This window comes from Myotis davidii, unplaced genomic scaffold (assembly GCF_000327345.1).
Source record: "Myotis davidii unplaced genomic scaffold, ASM32734v1 scaffold732, whole genome shotgun sequence".
Lineage (NCBI taxonomy): Eukaryota > Metazoa > Chordata > Mammalia > Chiroptera > Vespertilionidae > Myotis > Myotis davidii.
Window position 1 is genome coordinate 2529219 of NW_006284349.1, and position 6386 is coordinate 2535604.

At 44.0% G+C, this 6386-nt stretch overlaps 1 pseudogene; it reads right to left on the reverse strand.

Moving 5' to 3' along the window:
- Positions 1–3317: 3317 nt before the first annotated feature.
- On the reverse strand, positions 3318–3733 carry LOC102760197 (annotated as a pseudogene).
- Between the last annotated feature and the right edge of the window lie 2653 nt (positions 3734–6386).

The following is a 6386-nucleotide window of genomic DNA, read 5'->3' on the forward strand; positions in this document are numbered from 1 at the left end:
CTTCTGGCTGCGCGGTCTGCGTGACCCGCCCACACCGTCCCAGCGCCCGGAGCGAGCCGGGTGGCGCGCGCCTGCGCCTGCGCCTGCGCCTGCGCACACCTGTGCCCACCGGACCTGCGCTCTGGCGCCCTCTGCTGGAGGCAGGGAGAGCAGCGGCTTGCGCCTGGCCTCGGATTCTCTTTCTCTTTGGGCACCTGCAGAGCTGTTGGTTGGTTCCTGTTCTCGCCCCTAGTTATTAACTTTACTCTCCGCTGGAAAATATGTATGAGTTAAATATGCAGCGAGAAAATCCCTGGCTTTGATGTGATATCCGAATTTGAGTCCAGCCTTCACTTATTGGTAGTATGGTATTGGTTTAGATAAACTTTAAAACATTTTTTTCAATTACAGTTTACAGTCAATATTATTTTGTATTAGTTTCAGGTGTACAAAATAGTGGTGAAACAATCATATGCTGTACAAAGTGGTCCCCCAGTAGGTATCTATACTCTTGAGTCCTGGTTTTCTACCTGTGAAGTAGGTACTGCCTCCTAGCGGTTGCATTATAATTACACTTGGAGGGAAAATGGAATATCCAGTGCCACAGGGCTAAAACATCAAGCATAGTCCTTCGTCTGACTCCACACCTACCCTGAGTGGGGTAAAGGGTAGCTACACCCAAGTCACAGGTGCTGCCCACACTCAAGGGAGGGGATTGGTTATCGGGGTGTGAACAGCAGGGGCAGAAATCCTGAGGCCACCTAGGGTCTGTCTGCCATGTAACCCTTCATCTCATACACCTTTTTTTTCCTTCTGAATTCCTTTAACGTCTATTTGGGAGCTGCTACTAGGACAAAATATACTCTGTAATGTTTATTTTATTTGTGGGTGTGTCCTCTCTAACAAAATTATAAATTCCTTGTAGTTCTGTATTTCTCCAAAGTGTCTTTCAGAATGCTAAACACATAGTAAGCATTTATTGAATGTTGTAGGATAAAAGAAGTTAAGGACCAAGTTACGAGAGCATTCCTTATGGATAAATTCCGTGATCATGTCTTCATTCAACATTGATGAGAGGCAGTGGAGCGGAGTGACTGAGAACAGGGACACCAGAGCCAGGCTGTCTCCGTTGAATCCCAGCTCCCCTACTCCCTGTGAGACCTTAGGCATGTTGTTTATTTCTCTGAGCCTCAGTTTATTCACCTATGACATAAGTATGACACCTGTTTCTCCTTCGTTAGGGTTATTATAAGGATGAAATGTTAATATTTTGGAAACGTTTCAAACTGTGCTTGACTCATAGCAGCACTATGTTTGTTGATTAAAAATTAAATGCCTGCTCTGAGCCAGATACTGTGCTAGAAGCCCGAGCACAAAGATGAGCAAGACTACATTCAGGACACAATCCAAAAGACAGTACAGCCCAGCTGCTGTTGCTCAGAGGTGAGTGTTGACCCATGAACCAAGAGGTCACCAGCTCTACTCCACACATGCCTGCAGCCAATCGATGTTTCTCTCTCATCGATGTTTCTATCCCTTTCCTTGTCTCTCTCTCTCTAAAATCAATTTTTTAAAAAAGCCAGGTACATTGTGTCTATGTGTTTATCCACCATTTCAGAACTAAGAACATAAAACACATATTTTTCCATTCCTGGGTACAAAATTCTTAGCCAATATTTAGATACTATTGAAAGAACATGTTAAAAGACTAGAGATTATTTTCACTAAAATGTATTCAAAATAAACTGATGAACAAAATAGATCCAGAGACATGGAAGCATGGAACAGAAGAATCTCAGAGGGAAGGCTGGAGGTGGGGGCGGGGGGGGGATTAATTTGGGAATTTATATGCATATATGCATAGCCAGAATACCGACAATAGTGTGGTGAAGGCCTGGGAGGGGCAGGTGTGAGGTGAAGGGGGGTCAATGGGGAAAAAAAGAGGGACATCTGTAATACCTTCTACAATAAAGACAAATTTAAAAAAAAACAAAATGTATTTGGAATGGGGAAACTTGTATTAAAACGTATGCAAGAAAAAGTTAGCTTTGGATACAATCCATTGAAAAGCATTGGGAAAGGATTTGCAGGCTGCTAAAGAAATCGCATGTTTAGCTCTGAGGAGTCACGTGTCTGGATCACAGCGGAGCAGCTGGTGGTCTGGTGCTTCTTCGGAAGGTGCAGCTTCACAACTGTATCTCATCAAGAGGAAGATGCTCAAGATGGTGTCCTGAGAGAAACCAATAAAGGGGCATTCGGCTTGAAAAAGACGAAGCTGAACCATGAGAATTCTTTTCCAACAGGGAAGGGCGCTCCGGTTCAGGAGGAATGAGTTATTTTGCTCAGGGGATAGAGTGAAGACTAGATTGCAACAAACCACAGTGCCGTCTAGGCGAGCTCTGGGCTGTCTCTCCTAAGAGAGAGGACTGAAAAGAGCATGGGTTCTGAAGTCATCGTGGTCTGAGTACGAATCCCCACTCCGTGGAGCCTGCGTCCTCTGGCCCCTGGCATCTCCAGCCTCCTCTCCTCTCAGGCAGCATTCCCACTGGAGGTTGCACATCCTCTGGAAGTATGCGTTGGGGGTGGCTCCTTCAGCCTGGAATGCTTTTCTCTTATTTCCTTTGGATGCTTAGTGAACTTTTGTCCTTCCAGACTCAGCCAGAAGCTGATCTCAGTGTTAAACTAGGCGTCTCCACTCCATGCAGAATATATACCCACTAGTAAATGTACTAGTAACTTGACTAGAGTTAGAGATTCATCTTTTCTCCCCATGGTGCGTCTTTGAGGACCAGGCTATGTATCTGATTTGCCTTTCTCTTTGCAGCACCTGTATTCCAATAAATATGAGGTGAATGGACACGTCTTTTCAATCGTGGGTAGAACATGGCATGTCTGCCCTTGGGTGAGAAACCCTAAGTGCTGGGGATTACACTCGTGGCAGTCACTTATGCTACTGAGTCTGACATACTTTTCTCCATTTTCAAGTCCATTTAAGTAGATATATTGCCAACGCCGTCATTCCCCTGAAGTCTGGGGGACTTTGGCCTCTAAATTCTCACTGTTTTGCAGCTGAAAAAGTGCTGTACTGTACCTGAGGTGGTGTTGAGTGTGGTAGGCAGAGCACCTCGTGAGGGTTCAGAGACCAAAGGAGATTTCACCTTTCTGGCTGTAGCTCCCTCGACTCCCTCTACCAGGCATCACTCTCTCTTTAGGGTGGGACAGTCATTCAATTTAGATTCTTGCGGAGGATGGTAACTTACATAGTGAGGTGCAGTGGATACTCACCAAGCTGTGAAAGCAGATTAATTTCTTTTTTTTTTTTTGAGACTTTGTTTTTATTACTCAAAAAAAGCTTCATTTTAAAATTTATTTAGCTTTCTGACTCTGTGCTTCTGCCTTCAACACTTTCACACGATTTTCTGCTCCTCAATAAGGAAAGCATGCTTGATCTTATCCCGGACACATTTAGCACACATGGAACCACCAGAGGCCCGGCTGACGTGTTTTTTCGTTTTAGACAACCTCATTAGAACTTTTAGGTCTCACAGTAGGAACTCCTCGAAGTCGGCCTGGGCACACGCCACATGAAGATTTGGGTGCTTTCCCAACCTTCTTGGTATAAAGGTAAACAATCCTATTACCAGGGGGTCGGGACAGCCTGGTTTTGTTGGAGGCTGTGTTGTAGGACAGCCTCTGACGGTATGTCAAACGCTGGATCATGGTGAATACCTAAACAGAAGTCACCGTCCCCAGAAGAGCAGATTAATTTCTTAACTCCTGAAAACTTTTAGTCACTGCACCACGCAAATCACAACTTCCTTCTGTTTAATGGAGCATCTTTTCAGTACAGAACTTCCTTTTGTAAATTTTACTTTATGTATTTTAATAAGAATTACCTTCAGAAGAAAAAGTATTTATAATATGCCACTTTCCAGGTAACAAGAGGAGAAAAGATACAGATGTGCAATTGCTTCCTTATTTACAGAATATCTCTAGATGGATACATCAGATTAGGGTAACCCTGGTTCCCCCTAGGAGGAGAGCGAGGTGTCTAGCAGGCAGGGTGGGAAGACTTTCCACTTATATCCTTTTGTAGCTTCAGGGTTGAACCATATAAATGACTTCACTTCCTTCATAATCATAAGCCAATAATAATTTCATGTGTAACACTTTGAAGGGGTTGTTCAAGTGGCTTCTCATGGGGATGTGACTGTCAAATGAACATGGTTGAGGGAAAACAGCTTAAGTGCTCGGTCAGCGAATGACACTCGCGGATTATGAGGGAGGAAGTTCAACTCAGTTATCTAACATCCTTGGGTTTGGGGATCATTTTCTATTTTTAAAATTCTTTTATTTTCTTCCCGATTCAATTAACACGTTTTTATTTAGTGCCTCCTCTCTGCCCAGCAGTGCCCTAGGAATTCTAGCAGTTAGAAAACAAGCCTTCATGAAAGTTTTTAAAGTTCTTGCCAAGTGTGGACATCACTGTGGAATGGGGCGGCTGGGCAGTTGTCCTGGAAGCAGAGAGCCTTGAATTGAGACGTGGAGAGAGGCAGAGGGCTTGTGGAAGGTGGGCAGCAGGAGCTTGGGGTCAGGAGAAACAGTTTGATGGGGGCATTAGGAAGAGAAATAAGGATGGTTTGAGAGGCTGAGACCAGGTTAGAAAGGCCCTAAAGGACGGGCAGAAAAGCTGAATTAGCCTTGGGGGTAAGGGGTGGGGGGAGAGGGAGGGGCGTTGTCTCAAGAGAGAGAGGTAAGCCTGGTATTAGCATGGAAACAAGAGAGAGCTGAGAGACCAGAAGCAAGGAGAGACCACCCTTGGTAATCCGGATGTAAAATGATGAGGGTTTGGATTAGAACTGGGGAGGGGACGTTGAGGCGATGAGGAACAGAGAGGAAAGAAAATTCGTGAGACATTTGGAAGGAGGAACTATTAGGTCTGAATGACAGGTTGGATGAGAAAGCGAGAAGAATCACAAAGAATTTCGATTTTTCTAGCTTGGGAGATCAGAAAAGTGACTTTTTCATGTCTTTTTTTTTCTTCACACACAAATTGACTCCCTTATAGTGTCTGCTTGAAATATCAATTACAAACAGAAGTGATTTATTTTTTTTCCATTAGAAACACATGTAATCTTAGATGCCTTTAGCTCCATGGCCCAACCTGCATCTTGCCCAGGCTTTGTTCTCCCCTAGCACTCATCCCTGTATGATGGTGCTCACCTTGTTTGTACTGGGTATGTGTGGTGTGTATGTATTGTCTCACCCAGTAGACCAGAAGTCCTTTGTGTGCAGGGGTCAGAACTTATACATACATAGTAAGTCCTCAATAAGCGTCTGTTAACTATTGAAGAAGAAAATGAGACTTAAAAGGGATGCAACATAAAAAAGCTATCCAGAAACAGCACTATTTTAGAAAAAGCAAATTTAAGTTAAAATTTACATAAAAGCTTCTCTGCTCCAAACATTCAAACCACAGGCCACCTAAATATCAAACACCCAATTGTGATGTTGTAAGGGTCACAGTTTTATTCCTTGGTTACTAATTCCTGTAATAATGCGATGTAATAATAAACATTGCTAGTAGGGTCTAGAATTAAATGAAACACTTAGTATATACTTTTTTTAAAAAATTACGTTTTTATTGATTTCAGAGAGAGGAAGGGAGAGGTAGAGAGAGATAGAAACATCAATGATGAGAGAGAATCATCGATCGGCTGCCTCCTGCACATCCCCTACTGGGGATCGAGCCTGCAACCCAAACATGTGCCCTTGACTGGAATCAAACCTGGGACCCTTCAGTCTGCAGGCTGACGCTTTATCCACTGAGCCAAACCAGCCAGGGCCTTAGTATATACTTTACACAAGTTCCCGGATAGTGGTCGTTTTATTCCCATCTTATAAAAGAGACTGCACAAAGTCACACCATCGAGCAGGTGTTGGCGCTGGGATTTGAACCCCGGACACTTGGACCCTGGAGCCTGCATCCTTAATAGCTCTAACTTTGCACTGCATATGCAGACAACTTTTTAATTTTTGTTGAGACTCACAGATGATTTGGGTCGTATCAACCCTTTGAAAGAGAGAGAGAGAGAGAGAGAGAGAGAGAGAGAGAGAGAGAGAGAGGGCTTTTCCACTCAGCACTGGTGTTTTTCCTTATGTATGGGACACACCCTCGGAGGGAAGAAACAGAGCGTTTCAATGGTTTTCAGAAATGTCCAAGAGTAATCGAAAAACTCGAGCAAGAACAGCCTTTTACAGACCACCTGATAACAACCCTGGAATACAACCCTCTACCTGGAACAGGACTAACATCCCCCTGCCCCTCATTTGCATCCAAAGCCCGGCTTTATTTGGAAACTCCTAAAATAAGTGGTCAGATGATTAAAAAAAGCCGCGGCGCGCCC